This window comes from Trachinotus anak, unplaced genomic scaffold (genome assembly GCF_046630095.1).
Source record: "Trachinotus anak isolate AG129_WGS33_773 ecotype Australia unplaced genomic scaffold, CSIRO_AGI_Tana_v1 ptg000004l, whole genome shotgun sequence".
NCBI lineage: Eukaryota > Metazoa > Chordata > Actinopteri > Carangiformes > Carangidae > Trachinotus > Trachinotus anak.
In genome coordinates this window covers 12,442,364-12,458,328 of record NW_027273855.1, presented here as the reverse complement: position 1 = coordinate 12,458,328, position 15,965 = coordinate 12,442,364, and the positions used below count along the sequence as shown (strand labels likewise).

The following is a 15,965-nucleotide window of genomic DNA, read 5'->3' as shown; positions in this document are numbered from 1 at the left end:
GTGTTTTGTGCTTTCTTTTCATCCTCATGTTCTCATGCTGAAGCTTCAATTATATGTACTTTAATTCTTATAATGTTACAATTCCTATATCAAGTTAGTTTTAATTTAATCAGTGACAAGACCTAAGGGACAAAGCAAAGAAAATCTAATCTACTATTATACTATTTTATACTATTATACTATTTTACTATTATATTACTACAAATACTACTATTTGTTTACTGCAGCACATACATTTTACACTCAAAGTTATATTCACAAATCATTTCAAGCTTTCTTGCAGGTAAAGTGAGAGTATCTGCAGTAAAGGGGGTCCTCCTCAGTTACTGCTCCTGTCTGAAGTGTGTGATGTAATCTGAGTGCCACAGAGAGGCAGAAACATGAGCTCTGTGCTCTGGGACGCCATTTCTGTCCCTCCCCTGGGTAAAGGAATCCAGGAGCTCTATGCAAGCTCTTTTTGTACTGAGCCTTGCCAAGATTACTGAAGGTCTATTCACCAGTGGTATGGTACCAGAGGGGATTGCCAGCTGGGTCTGTGCCACGCCAATTCACTTTGTGTGAGCCCTGTCTGAACCCGCCTCCATTGTTCAACCTTCACCAAGGAAATGTATTACAAATCACTGGTACAAAAACACAACATACCACATATTCCAGAATCTGGAAATTCCTCCATCAGCTGTTGCAGATTTCATTTCGCAACAAATGAGTGAGCAAAATCTTTTTTCACACCTAAATGAATTAAATGGTTTTCACATAAAGTTAAGCCTCTCAGAGAGAAAATCTGGTATCACTTGTAAAATGATACCAACGTGGATTATATTTGTCTTCATGGGGTTCTCGCTGCAATGCTGAATTTCTTTTCTTTGAGACCTGTGCCATCTAGTGGTCAGATCCATGTAGTAAATAGCAGCACGGGAACCACCAACATGCTTTACCCCCCAGACATGTGGAAGTTCACCTGACTGGGCTTCATCGGAACATTTTGGCATGTTTCGTGAATTTTACTGTTGATGTAACTATGAACATGTAAAGCCCATGAAAGTGACACGACTTTGCAACCTCAAATCGACAGCCAACCGGTACTTATTTATCTATTAATCTGTCATACTAGCTCCTGCTGAGATGAGGTGTAAATGTGCCGCAACTGCAAAAGGCGAAATAGTAAACCATTTGAAATTATTCATGAATTCAGTTTTGCGTCTTTCACTATGTCAGAGGTCCCGCTGTCTTTAATTACAACTTAATTTAACGGAATTCACTAATCGATCAAACAGATAATGTCCGATCCCGGGCGCCTCTCATTAAGTCTGTTACAGGGGCTGAAGGTGTAAGTAGAGTTACTGCGCCGGGCATAACTTACACTCCATGACAGTTTAATTATTACTATTATTTAAAGTTTATATAAGCAAATCATTCAAAACGTAGAGGCACTGGTTTCACTGTAACTATATATTCCTACCTAATCAAAAGTGCCGAAAGAAAAGGTGAGACTAATTCACCAACCTTTGATACCGCAAATAGGCATATGTAATGCGCATGCGCGAGCAAACAGAAGAAGGCATATATATCTGTATATCTATCTTCTATCTTATTTGTTTTTTTATTTAAGTTATTGTATGCAATTTATAATATAATGCAATTTATAATACACACACACACACACATATATATATATATATATGTGTGTGTGTGTGTGTGTGTGTGTGTGTGTGTGTGTGTGTATATATATATATATATATATATATATATATATATTTACAAAATAAAAATACAGCAATACAGCAGGGAGTGCTAATCTCTATTTTTTTCTGTGCTCACTGACAGTCCAAATATAGTCCAGATACAGTCTGGCAGAGTCACAGGTTTTTAAGGATGAAGATAAACCAAGTGTTGCTACAGAACAGACACTCTGAGGACTCTCTTGGTGGATGTTCCCAGCTTTGACCAGTGGGTGACGATATTTTACCGGTTGAACTTTGAGAACCCCCCAACTGTTCTCACCCCAAGATGAAGAAGGATGCTGTCATGCTGAGTGCCTCTCACACACACTAGTCTGAGCATCCCGGCAGTGATTACTCCCTCTTTATTCTCAAGTCCATCATTTATGCATTTATGACAGCATTATATCAAACGTGGTCCGTTCCGTTATAGCTGCATAAGAAAAGATATACAGGTGGCATTGCAGCTGCTGTGCTACTCTCTGTAGTGGCGACTTGGCTAACTAACGTTGGCTAATTGCCCCTGCTGCTGCTGCTATTGTTTGTTGTTGCAGTCTCTCATCAAACAAATCACAGATGTTGTAGATCAAGCTCTTTAAGGTAAGTGCTATGAGCTTCATCCAGCCGTCTTCTTTGCTTTTGACGTTCATCAGCAAACGAGGAAGAAATGGCAAATATATGAGGGGATACTTTGTAAACGCTGGACTGTTAACGTACACTCCTGCTTGCTAGCTATTTGGCTAATATGCCTATTAGCATCAGCTAGCTCGTTAGCTGATAGACTTCTTTGCCCCTTGCTGTTGCTGGTTACCATGAACTACCGTTAGCTGCTAGCGCCAGTGACTAGCACTGATTGGGAATGCCAGGAGCAGTGTAATGTCTGGATACAAACAGTCGTTGACACCGGTTAGCACAGGGAACATGCGATGCACACAACATGGCTTAATTTTATTGAACGCTTTGTGGTTTTAATGTGCACTTATTCTTACAATACCCCAAAACAAGCGTTTTCCTATTTTGGATTACCCAGCGTAGTATCTCTTTTGCAGGGAGTAGTCTGGTCCCATTCAGCTATTGTCATTAGCTCATGGAAACGTTAGCTGGCGAAGCTAACTTGCTGTCTTTGTGTGCTTGACTTGTGCTCAATTATTGTTATCTAGCGTACACCTTGAGAGTATTTACGAGTGTGCTCTGGGCTGGTTTTATTCAAAGCTAAAACCGGTTAACGACCCACTCGTGGAGAGTTTTGAAAACAAAGATGCAAGTCCTGTAAAATCCTCATGGGAGAAATTTGTCAACAAATAGAACCAGCAGAATTGGCATTAACACTTTTCACCTCTGGCAGGCTGAGTGGTTCAAAGCATTTTGAGGAGTAGTGACTCTGCAAGGTACAGTTACAGTGGTGCTTGCTGGGTTTGCGCTTTCATCAGTGGAGTGGATTTTTTTTTGCATGAGGTTAGTCAAAGTTATCATGAATTGTAAGTTTCGAAAATAGTAAACAGAAAAGACAGTTCGTTGGCTTTCTTTGCCGTGTGTAATCTGTTCTTTAAAAATGAGCTTCCAGCGACGGTCTATGTACATTTTAATAACTCTGTCTTAAGAGGAGGGCCATTACACACAAGTGATTTATTTTTATTGAAGGCATATGACTCACTTCTGACTACTTCACTTTCTTGTGCCTTACAGACTACATAGCCCTGCACTATGTGGTGGGCTTCACCATAACTAATGAATATACACTATGTTCAATGATCGAAGGAGTGAGAAACATTTTTGTTGCTGCATAAATGCCAAACTATTTTCAGTTCGCTGAACGAATCTAATTTAATGTTGACAACAAAGCTTGTATTTTCTTACTTGTCAAAGTGCCACAACATGAAACTGGGTATAAGGAAATGTTAAATAAATGATCTGGGATCTTGACAGTGTTGCGTTATAAAACATGGATATGCTCAGCACCACATTATCCTTTATTTCTGTAAACAAACTAACAAGGACATGTTTTGTTACTTTATCCAGTCTCATTGTTACCTGTTTAGGCCTCCTGCTAATGACATGGCACTGAAGGGAGAGATCGCTGACCTGAAAAACAAAGTTCATATACACATTACACATATGTGTAAAGTCTGTTACACGCTAGTTTTTGGTAACAGAGCGTTACTACACACACACACACACACACACACACACACACACACACACACATACTCCCATATGGTCAGAAATATTTTGTGAGGAATACTGCAGCAATGTTTTTGTCTTTTTGTCTGTGAAAAAAATACACCTGTTAAACCACAACCTATTCAATCGGACTTTAGAGTTCACTGGACATATCAGTTCATTGTACTTCTGACTAAAGCAGCACCTTGATCAAACTTTTTAGCTCCATACATCTTGCATATGGCACATCTGATGTTTTAGTGGCTCTTACGTCTGCCAGTAGCTTAGTGGTTGTGATTTAGATTTTCTTTAACTGCCACTTAGACTGTAAACTTGCTAGGTTAGGTTACAGAGGTCTGCCATTACAGGCTATACGTTGATTACTACTTTAGCACAACTCAGACAGAAAAGCACCTCGTTGTTTGGTTTTGGTTGAAGGAGAATTCTTTATTTTCAGCCAAGAGGATAATTTAAAATAACTTAAAACGGAACGTTTGTGGTATTTTTTCTTTCATGTTATTCTGAGGTCCTTTATTTGGCCTTTTTGTTGTCTAAGTGTGCAAAGTCCTTTTTAATCCGCATTAACTGGTTACGTTAGAGGAAGTCAGGCTGTTTTATAGTGTTTCAATTTGAGTCTCAAGAGTGGCTGTAGGTAAAATTACTTTGAATCACATATCCAGTGACACACCCATGTCCATCAAATGTTAATCTAGCTCAGTGGCTGTAGTAGCAGTGGAGTAATAAGAGAAGTGTAATAACCCTGCTATTTTCCTTTAATGACGAATGTGTGTTTGAGCAATGGCAGCTCTCTGTGAGTAATAGGTGGAAAATGGTAGGCTACACAATGTTAAGGAAAATCCCTTTTCACCGAGCCCTGAGACCTCTTTGTTGGATGATTTGTCAATACACATGCTCAGGAATTCAGTGTTTACACGCTGCGCTCGAATGGCATCTTGCTGTTTTTCACCTAGATGCCGTCACTGCATTCTTATTTCATCATGAATTGTCATGAAAGATGATTCCCCATTATAATGCCTGGGTCTAGTCTCAGAGCTACTTCATACTGTACAATAAGGCATTGTGGCATTTTGTTGCCACAGTGTATGAGATGGTGCGTTAAAGTCGAGGCTAGCCTATATTTTATAAAAGACATTTTACCTTCAGCAAGGCTATTGTGTTTCAAAGAAAGGTGATTAGGCTGATGTATTGTTTTGTTCAGGGGCTGTTTTGCTCAGGGACTTCATATACAGTGTGAAATTATGTTGGCAGGAGAAACAGATAAGCAGGGAAAAGTCTGCTTTCCAACAACGCAGGAGATTATGTGAAAGGCAGTACCTTTAGACATCAGGTGACATCGAGACATCAAGAAAGTGTGCTGCCTTGTATTTATGTCCTAATGACTGTGCACAGTTGCTGCAAAGAGGAGACAGTGGACAATAAGAAAGAAAGTAGATAAACTGGCTTTTTCCTTTACAGTGCTTGATATCAATTTCATTGCAAGATATCTGGCTGTTACATAGAAAATTAATGCTCTGAACAAAGGAGCAATGTTCACTCAAAGACCTCTTGATGGGCCATTCAAGTGCTGTATATTCATTAAAAATAACAATCTGTCAGCACTTACTGACAGCACGCACAGTGAGCCAAGCTCCCTTTATTGTTCTCCGAAGATGTTTTTCAGTTCCTGTGCCAAGAGCTGGGTAATTGGCTGTAGCAAAGCCTTGCATGTGTTGTTTTAAGATATTGGACTGACACGCACAGGGCACCCTGGCAGAATCGAGGCGGCCCCCACCACCACCACCTTGTTCCTCTTCCTGGCTTGTCCCAGCAACTCAGAGGAGGCAAGATGCTGGATGTGTTTTGTGTTCTTTGACAGCTTCCCTTCACCTCTCATAAGAGGAGATCCAAGTGTGCTGCATCATATCTCATCGTTGTTTGATTCGGGCCTAGCTCTGCGGCTCCACAATTGTGCCAAGGAGATAGTATCGGCAAACGCTATCCGTGTTAACAATTGTGAGCTGTCTTGCTACATATTGCTGGTGGTATTTGATGTACTAGATGTGATCAAATCTGCTCCCTCTGTGAGTTCAGTCATGGTGAAGGCGGTCTCACTTCATACTGCATATGACTTTGTGTCTCACTGGGCTGGCTTGGCATGGATTCACATCTTAACTAATCGGACACATTGTGCTTTGTGTTATTGCCCACCTCTCGGCAGGTCCTCAGCAGGTACAGCAAAAAAAAAAAAAAAAGTTCTCTCCATATTTTCCATATTAACCTTGTTCAGTTGTGTATGTGGGTTTGGGGCCACGAGAGTGCAAAGTGTTGCAACTCACCACATTTTAGGGTCCTCTGTGTTTTATGTGCAGGAAAGATTGTACAATGGAGTGTGGAAACTGGAAATGGAGGCTTGGCTTGGGTTTGTAAGACTTGCGAAGCAACAGCTAACGATGAACAATGAATTGCTTAAGTGGCTGTCATATTTTTTTATTTCAATTTTTTTTCCTGTCTCCAGTATCTGGGAGTCTTTCACATTGCTAGAGTGCTCATGCATCTCATTAATTATTAGTGAGAACACACCTTAGCATGCATAGGATAGCCTATTTTTCAGTATTTGGGCATGATAGGCTAATAATAGCACTTAGTCAATCACAGTGCCAAAAAGCATGAATTGGAAGTGTTCAAAAATAACAGTCAGCCATTTGCCATCTCAGTAAAAGAGGAAAATGAAATGGTGTAGGATCAGCTGGCTGGCCCCTGAGGAGAGGGAGAGAAAGGGGGAAGAGAGATGAGGAGGAGGAGGAGTGCTTTGCCGCTGTGTGTGTCAGTGCTGATTAGGTAAGAGATTGCCTCATGTAATGACACGGCATGGCGCTAGTGGTGCAGAAACACAAACAATGCATGCCAGTGTTTTACTGTGCGCACCCCCTGCAGCTGCCTGCCTGAAGATGTTTATATAGACCCCCAGAATATTTCAGCATCTTTAGATGGGGCCCTTTTTCTACAACGATACACAAATTTACGCAGTCCGTAAGCCAATAGCCCTTTTCTCTGTGCGCTCTTTTTCGTCTGTAGCACAGATGAAAGATGGAGGTGATTAAAGGAAAGGGGCACAATAGAGTCTGTGCACTGTTCTGTCAGCGCTCATTGTTGCTATTGACAGCAGTGTTTTTCAACACACGTACATATTGTTAAATAGGCTACATAACCTGCCAAACCCTCCGCTCTGTGTGCTGAACCTTAAACATGAGGGAACATGTCATTTTCTGTTCCTGCTTGTGACAGTTAGGGTTTCCATCGATGTATTGGACCCGTGATACACAGCAATGGTGACTGAGTTTTCACTCATGAGCTTGGCTAATAATAGACCTGTTTCAGGGTGAGCTCCATAATGTTGGAACTTATGGGAGCGTAAAGATCCAATGTGCTTTCTCACGCCTTGATTAAGGTGAGTAGTCGCTGTGTTATAATTATCAGAGAGCCACCTTGATTAGAAAGTCTAAATGAAGCAGTTGATTTAATTGATTGTTTCATGGAGAGATGTGTCAATAACGGCTGTCTATTATCCAGACAAAGCTGTCTTTAATGAAAGTGGCCGTAATAGCTTGTTATGGTGTATTTTTTCTGTACAATAGTGGGTATGCAGGACATTGATTTTTAATACCGCGGATGAGACTAATCATCCATACATCCTTTTACAATCTGCTGCTTGTGCTCTGTGGCCTCTGTGACTGATACGGGTATTGCGCTGATGTTGTGACCATGCACATGAGGCAGTTTGTTTGCAGAGCACAGACGTGTGACTGAAGTTTTAATGGAGACAGCACGCAACCCAAGCGCTGAGCTCAGGGTTCATGCAGCCGTAAGGAAATGACCCTGGTGACATTGGGGATCTTTCCACTCTCCTTTTCACCAGGTGCCTCCGGAAAACTCTGTCCTTGCTCGCCCTTGTAGGTTAGGCACACCTCAGTTTAGGCTCTTGGACTAAGAGCTGGATCGACTAGGTTTAAGGATGGACATCTTGTCTCTGTACCACTGTTCCAGCAGCCAGCGCAGAGAAAATGAGTTCTGAGGATTGGGTTTAGATTTGCCACTGTAGCACTTCCACTCTGATACACTGTAGCTACCATCAGGGGAAGGCTGTCAGAAAGAGAGAGCGAGAGGGAGGGAGAGAGAGAAAGAGAGAAAACAGCGAAGCACAGCAGTGCTATCTAATAGATCAATTTGTAATAAATCTGTTGCCTCAAGCTGTTGTTGTTCGCTTCTACTCAGTAAAAGGTGTCTGCGTTTCTCAGGCAAGAAAATGCTTGTCAGGCCAGGCATACAGAGCTATCAGTGAACGAGACGCGCGTAAAGCACAGTAAATCATTTTCTCTGTGTTCACTTTACATAGGTCGAACACATTGCTCTCTTATCAGCACATTCCATTGGTCAAAAAGGGAGGTTATAACCAATCGATGGGGCTGAGCGCTGAAATGAGGAAGTAACGCTCCCCTCACATTAAATTTCCCCATTGTCCAATATGAGCCATTAATCATGATGAAGGAGCTATTGATCAGGCTATCAGCCAAGGTTGGTCAATTTATTTGCCAAGAGTCATTCCACAGCGTGAGGATCTGTTGAAGTAGTGCTGCTCTACGAAAACCAAGTGGCAAGAATTGAGATGGCCCCATTATTATGACAACAGTTTGATCTTAAAGGTAACAAAAGAGCGGGCCTCTATAAAGACCACATGGGACCTCTCCTGCTCCTCCTCCACTAGCAGCCATATGGACCGTACTAATTGTGTTTTACGCCAACCATTTTCACCGATCCATTGGGGACTTGTGGAAGTGCTGTAGCTATAATGTCACCAGCAGTGGGCTGGCTCATGAAAGAAACATTAGCAAGCGAGATGAGAAGACAGGAAGGCAATACACTGCAAGTCAACACAATTATTGATTTCATTCAAATGAAATCTGTGGTTCTCTGTTCTGAATCTGATGTTGGTTGCCTTTAAAGCATGATTTCTGTTATTTCTTTTCCCAGTTGTAGCTGTTGTCTGAGACCAGCATTCAGTTTGGTCTCACGCACATGTACCTTGTCAACCATTAAAATCTTTTTCTAGGCTTGATGCCAGAGTGCAAAGATATAGCTAATAAAAGGATTTATTCTTGTAATCCCATAGATCTCCAAAGATGTTTTATCCTGTTAATTCACTTAATGATTTTTAGTACTGTTGATTCTGATTCTGACCAGTACCACATTTAGCCAGCTGTAAATCGTCTTTCATCTGTTTTGTTTTGTGACAACACAAATTCCAAGGTTTGAATGTTGAATGTAAATGTGACATTCACGGCATTTGCTTTGCCCTTCAGGCCAGGGATTAGTCGTTGAGTGTTTGAAGTGCTGAGTGTGACTGAGGCAAATCAGTGTGTGTTTTAACGTCTTTATAATACACAATCATGAAAAGGGCACATCTATGGAAATTAGATCCTGTGAAGGAGGGGAGGGGCGTCGGAATGGTGACGATGGAGAGGGAAAAAAAAAAGTGTAAGTGTGCATTTCATTGTTTCCCCGCAAACAGTTTTCTTGTAATTATTGAAACTGATGTTTGCTGCGGAGCTGTAAATCTGCATGATCTCCTGTTAATAAAGCAGCAGAGGCAGCCGAGCCGCTAGACTGGGAAATAAAAGGCAATCAAGTCTCCAACATCCTGTCCCTCGCCCCAAAATGAAGCAGCAGAAATCCTAATTAACTGAGAGGATGGGCAGCTCTTACTAAAGTGCTTGGCTAGTCGGCTCCAGAACTAGCTGCTATACTCTAATGAAGACACTCTGCTAGCCGCCTGCAACCTCTCTCTCTCTCTCTTTCTCTCTCTCTCTCTCTCCCCCTCCCTCCCTTCCTCCCTTCCAGCCATCTCTATCTGCCTCTGACTTGCCTGAGGTATTTTCTCCCCCTCAGCTTCTCTCCTTCTCTATCTCCACCTTCCTTGTGTGTGAAGTTGTGGATGTGACCGTTGCACTGATGGAGTGAGAGAAGCTTTGTTGCCTTGAGGTGTCTGGGAGTCCTGCACAGGAAATCGGTGAGCTTAGATGAGCCTCTGTGATGGTTATTGCTGCCTATGTAAAGTACTGTGAGAGAGAGGGAGAGACAGCATTGATCTCCTCCCATTGATTTCATAGATCCTCTTTAAGATGACAATAAAGTTGTCTTTCTTTGTCATCTTCAAGTGTTCCTTTTCAAATCAGTGATGTGGCAAATTAGTCCTGTCATCAGCTGCCCATATTCAAACAGCACTGTGTGATCATTTGCAAAGTTCGGTCAGGTTAAATCTTGCTTTGCACACTTGTTTGTGTTTGTGCGTGTGTCTGTGCAGCAACAAGGCAAGTGTCTGAACATGACACTGAGTAATACATTGGTTATGTGTTACTGTTTTGGTGCTAACTAAAGCTCGTATAGGCCTGCAAAGTAGCCTTAATACAGAATAAGATATGCTCCGTGAGGTGAATACTGTGCCATAAGCCACATCTTTGTTGTTGTGGAGGAGTCAGTGATGATTGATTTTTTTTTTTTTGAAACCTGAGCTTGCCTCGGCTCACAGCCAGCTGCTCCTCACTATTTACCTGTAAACTTGTCCTTTCTGCTTTTGTCTGAGGATGGCTGCAGAGACCCCCCCCTACCCCCCCACCTCCCCACCCCCCCACCCCCCCTTTGTTGTACTAAGCAGCGCAAAAGCCTCCAGGGATGAACAGACAAATAGAAGACAGCAAGAGGTGAGGCTCAGTCCCCACATTCTCCCATCTATCTTTCTCCCTTGCGAGCACTCTGCCAGACAAGTTTCCGGGCACTCAAAAGCAGCAAATCGACTCACTGTAGGATTCACTGTCACTTAGCTGAGCTGGGGCATAGCAGCGCACTAGGAGGCCAAATCCTCCTCCTCCTCCTCCTCCTCTCCCCATTTCACCGCCTTCTGATTTGAAGAAAATGCTATTTGGCATGGCATTGCTTAGGCCTGGTTCTCTGTATAGATGAGCTTATTCTAGTCCAGCCTCCAAAAGCTCTTTCTTTGGTGGAGTGCTACTGATGACGACTTGATGAAGTGCTTGTCACATTTCAGATTATTCCAACAGTAGTCCAGTGAGCAGCGTTCCATGTTGATTTGCTCCAGTTAATTTCTAAACAACACAATCGGCAGGCGAGATTGTGCGGTGCTATTGCATGAATCTCTCATCAAGGTTGGGGATGTTTTGTTTGTGCACAGATTCCATGATTGTGATTGAGCGCATGGAGAACGCTGTCAGACTTTCAGTCTTTTCTTTTATTCCTGGCACAAAGCAAACGATCGGCTCGGCACAAAGCCAGTACTCGCTGCAAACACCAAATGTAGTAAGTAGAGGAAGGTGGTGTCTGGCTTCACATCACACTCATGCACAAGCACTCAGATGCACGCACAAGTGCATGGACAAGACAACATGCACGCGGTGTAACGAAAGCCAAAAAATTCTCCTGACAGCAGGAGTTTAAATTTTGCTCCTCAGTGCGACAGCTCTATCACAAGGAGGAGATTCACCACCACCCCTGGCAGCCCTCAGAGACCCTTCCTGGGAGAACCAGCAGTCCTCCCTGTCTTCTCCCTGTTTCCCTCTCTATTTAGCACACAAGCCTTTTCCTCTAATCAACGACAGGCTTGTGTAAATCTCTACATGAAACAATGCACAATGCTGCTTTTTTCTCTTTCCCTCTGCCTGACTCTTCCCCAGAGTTTTTTTTGTCTTGCCTGTGCAGCTGCTGCTGTGAAGAGGATGACAACAAGCAGAGAAAAGTAAAAGGACACGTCGTCTTTACCCCCCTCCCTCCTCATTTCTCTGCTCTTTCTCTATCATCCTGCCTTCCTAACGTAGCTGCTTACATTACACAGAGCTTGTCCACCTTGTATTAGCTGTCGCTAAGAAATCAAGATGATAAAAAAAGTGAGAAATATGTGTGATGAATTTAGCCTAGGAGGTGTGTGTCTGGATGTATGGGGGAGGATGGAAGTCAGAGGATGTTTTTTTTTTTTTCAGATTTGTGTACATTTTAGTTCACAAGCAAATGGAGAATAAGGGAGCTCATGGGGCACAGAAGTCGACAGGCGTGTTTTAATTGTTTGTGACACGTGAAATGAGGAACAATAATGTGTGACTAGTGGGCCCAGGAGATTACAATCTGGTCAGCCGCTTAAAGGAGTGTCAGAGAGATGCATTACCACATCTCTGTCTCCCTCTCTGCCCCTCTGAGCCATAAACCACTCACGAGCATTTAGCCAGCAGTGATTTCTCCTCTGTTCACCTCCTCGCCCTGTTCATGATCCTGTGGAGCTGCTGGTGGAAAACCTCCCAGGCTTCTTGAAAGAATTCTCTAATGTGTGTGTGTGTGTGTGTGTGTGTGTGTGTGTGTGTGTGTGTGTGTGTGTGTGTGTGTGTGTGTGTGTGTGTGTGTGTCTGCTCGCAACCCTGGTTCTCGGCAAATCTCTGCAGCACCACCTGATTTGACTTGGTAATGGGGCATTGATGAGTCTTGGGGGAAATCGGGAAAGGAGCACAAAACTGTACAGCAAAAACCCACTACTGTGAGGCAGCAGTAATGACAGCGTCAGGCTTCTCAATAGCAATTGACAAAAGAGGAAAAAAGGGAGAGTGAGGTAAAAATGGAGGACTGTGGAGATATAGCAGTCATCTGTTGATGCCTACAGCCACCTGGTTTTCCTACAGGGGGAGAAAGAAGATTAGAGGTGGAGATGGGCTTCAGCACCCAGGCTTCAACTCGATTTGTATTTTTACTCCACTGTACTGAAAAAGCAAGTTCTCTCCCCAGGACAGCAGATTATTTACATCTTTAGTGAAGCTCATTGCTCACAGAATATTGAGTTCAGTGTGGAGGACATAAAAGGTAGCCAAGCCAGGAGTAGTAGGAGAGATAAAAGCAGGATTGCTTAAGCACTCTGTGTTATTTGGAGCACATTTCTACTGCTGTTGATGTAGCCACTAGCCTAATAATTCATCTTGCCTAGTTTTTATCACTCGGCGCACGCCCACGCTCATGCGCATGCACACACACACAAACACCTACACACAGTAACTACTCACAAACACAAATTCCCCTTGCCGGCAAGGGTAGACCCCTTCTAATATAAAACAAGCGATTCAATTCGATGCTGCTAACAAAAAGCAGGGGCTGCCTGCACCCAGCTCCCTCACAGGGGCATCTTGTCTGTGTTATCACTCCAGCTAGTGCAATTAATATTAATGTGCTTTAAAGCACGCTCCAGCAGCCCTGCTTCCCTCTCTCTGTTGCTTTGTGTGCATATGTGCGTGTGTGTGTGTGTGTGTGTGTGTGTGTGTGTGTGTGTGTGTGTGTGTGTGTGTGTGTGTGTGTGTGTGTGTGTGTGTGTGTGTTCGTGTGCTTATGACTCAGGAGGAAGAGAGCAATAAAGCCAGCAGGGGATAAGAATCTAGGCAGGATATGACAGTCCTCATGTCAGCTGTCTTAGAGCTGGAGGGATATGTGGATAAAGACAAGGGATGAAGCTGAATCCCAACCAGCCAGACAGACAGGTAGTACGTCGTGTAGGTAGAGACGTCCAGCACCCACAGCGGCTTGGCCGGGGGCTGTGCACAGCCTGTTTATTTAGTCATGTTGTAATAATGCTTGACCTTTTCTTTCAAGTCCACGGCCTGACCTTTAGCACCTTACTCCTGTGCAAATCAATGTGTGTGAATGTGTGTGAATGTGTGTGAATGTGTGTGAATGTGTGTGAATGTGTGTGTGTGTGTGTGTGTGTGTGTGTGTGTGTGTGTGTGTGTGTGTGTGTGTGTGTGTGCGCGTTTCTCACACACATACGCACACATGGAGAGAGAGAAACGAGCACCTCCTTTGCAGGGAGCTTCATGGTCTGCCAACTCCAGGAGTGGATTGTTCCAAATTAGTATGCATTAGGTGGTTAGTGCAAAGCATTTAATTATGCGAGATGGCACTAAACTGTCTATGTTATGATTAGCCCAACACGTTACAACCTTAATCTCTTAATTTTTTTCCTCTCACTTTCCATGGGTGAGAGGAAGGTACAAGGTGGGGTGGGGGTGATAGGCTGGTGAAGGAGGACTAGGCGGGGGGGTTGTTAGGAATGCTACCATATTCCCATTAGATGTTACAAGTATCCCCAGTATCTCTTCAGGCAGTGTGTTCTCCCTAGAAGGATTTTGATATTTTCTTGTCTTCCATCCTTCACTCCCCCTCTGCAGGCGCCCAGATACTTTGTCAGGCGATATTGAATCACGTCGCTTCCTTTTATGCGTCTATGTGCACATCCCCGCTCTCTGTTTTCACTGAGCCGCTTTTCATGGTTAGGCAAGGCTTTTTTAATCTCAGGCAGCAGGCAGCGGTGGCAGAAGCAGCCTGGGCAGAGTCAGTGCGAGCCAGGCAGCCATCCAGCCATCCAGCCATCCAGCCAGGCAGCCAGTCGCTGCAGTGGAGCCCCAGCAACTCCCCGGAGGAGCCCATTATACAGGAGAGATATCAAACCATGAATCATTTACGCCAGTCCTCCCCTCCCCTCCCTTCTCCTACCCTCGCACGCAGCCCTGACGCCCGGCCGGCCGGCCGCTTGCCGCTGTCGACATCTTTAATGAATGATTATTGCATTTCATAAACATGGACTGCAGTAATTAAAGTATTATTGATCCTTTTTATGTTAGTCGACAAAAATGTTTTTTTTGCCCTCTTCACACATCTTTTTTTTTTTTATCACTACAGTGGACAGAAAGAGTCCCTCCAGGAAAAGCAGAAGGTGATTTATTTAGCCTGACAAGATTTTTTTTCTTCTCCGGTTTAGGCATTTCAAGAATAGGCTTCATTCAGGGAGGGAGGTGATAATACAGTAGGGTGGGGTTTGGGGGTCTTTCTAATTGGGCAGTGTGTCGTGAGGATTGTGTTGGAGTGTTTCCCTGTGTTGGTGTTTTGTGTTTTGCGTTAAAGGTGTAGGGGCACGGGGGTTAATGTGCTGGAAAAGAGTGATTTAGGTCAGTGGTCGTGTCTGCATCTGTCACTCTGACAAGCTGGCGCTCTAGGAGGCTGTGCAGCGTTGAATAAAGGAGAGAGTGAGAGACAAGTGAGGAGAGAACTGGCTCTTTCAAATGGAAAAAAAGGAAAACCTGACTTGACTGTGATTTGTGCTCTCAGCGACAGGCACCCTGTTACAAGCGGCCGTGTGATATAAACCTAATCAGTTTCACCTCTTTATTGAGGATCAAGACAGTTAAAGCCTCTGCAAATAAGTGCACGTCTCCCTGCCTTCTTCCATCTGTTTTTTCCTTCTCTCGCCCTCCTCCTCAGCTCTTCCTGCTGTCGTTTCTCCCAGTCATTTCCCCCCCTCTTTTCTCACTTTCACCACGTTTGTCTTTCTCTCTCTCAACATCTTTCCTGTGTTTCCTCATCCACCCTCACCCCAGTTTCAATCAGGCAGGGCACTGCAGTTTCTGTGTATATATCACAATAATTGATGAGGAAAAAGTGCTGGCATTTCCACAAGGGGATAGAGGAGCCATTTTGTATATCATTTATTAATACGTCTATGTCTTTTTTTGGGATATCTTCCCAGAAGTTGTAGGGATTGTTTCCTGTCATACGGGCAGAAATATACCTCCATAATTGTCCGAAAATTTTGCAGTAAAATTTCCAGAGGATTTATTTATATATATTATGTTATGATAGTTGGATAAAACTAATCGTATTTATTCACAGCTGTTGTTTGTCTTCACAAAAACTGCTCAATAATCATCACAAAAACAGTGTTGCTAAACACGACATAGAAATGTGACAATCAGATTGATCCTACCACTAAAAGTACGAGAGAGCCTGTTTGAACTAGCCTGTGCTGATTGCTAGCCTTTTCTCCCTGCCCTGTGCCTCGTCCCTTTTGTTAGAGAGCCACATGGCTCTCTACAGGGCTTAGTCTAATCAGTGCTAAATATTCAGCGGTAGCCCATAGCCTAATCAGCCTGAGCATAATCATTGTCAACCAATTGCATTCCTCTTGACCTCCCAGATGGAGGTAAACTGCGCAGCCTC

General features: G+C 43.4%; 1 protein-coding gene across 3 annotated transcripts in view; it reads left to right on the top strand.

Moving 5' to 3' along the window:
• Positions 1–2,015: 2,015 nt before the first annotated feature.
• Positions 2,016–15,965, top strand: part of rerea (arginine-glutamic acid dipeptide (RE) repeats a) — a 121,680-nt gene continuing 107,730 nt past the window's right edge. For 2 of the 3 annotated variants that reach the window (XM_071475962.1, XM_071475960.1), the window contains exon 1: positions 2,016–2,318. The gene's annotated coding sequence lies outside the window, so the exon portion shown is untranslated. The remainder of the gene's footprint in view (positions 2,319–15,965) is intronic. The other variant, XM_071475963.1, reaches the window with a different exon arrangement.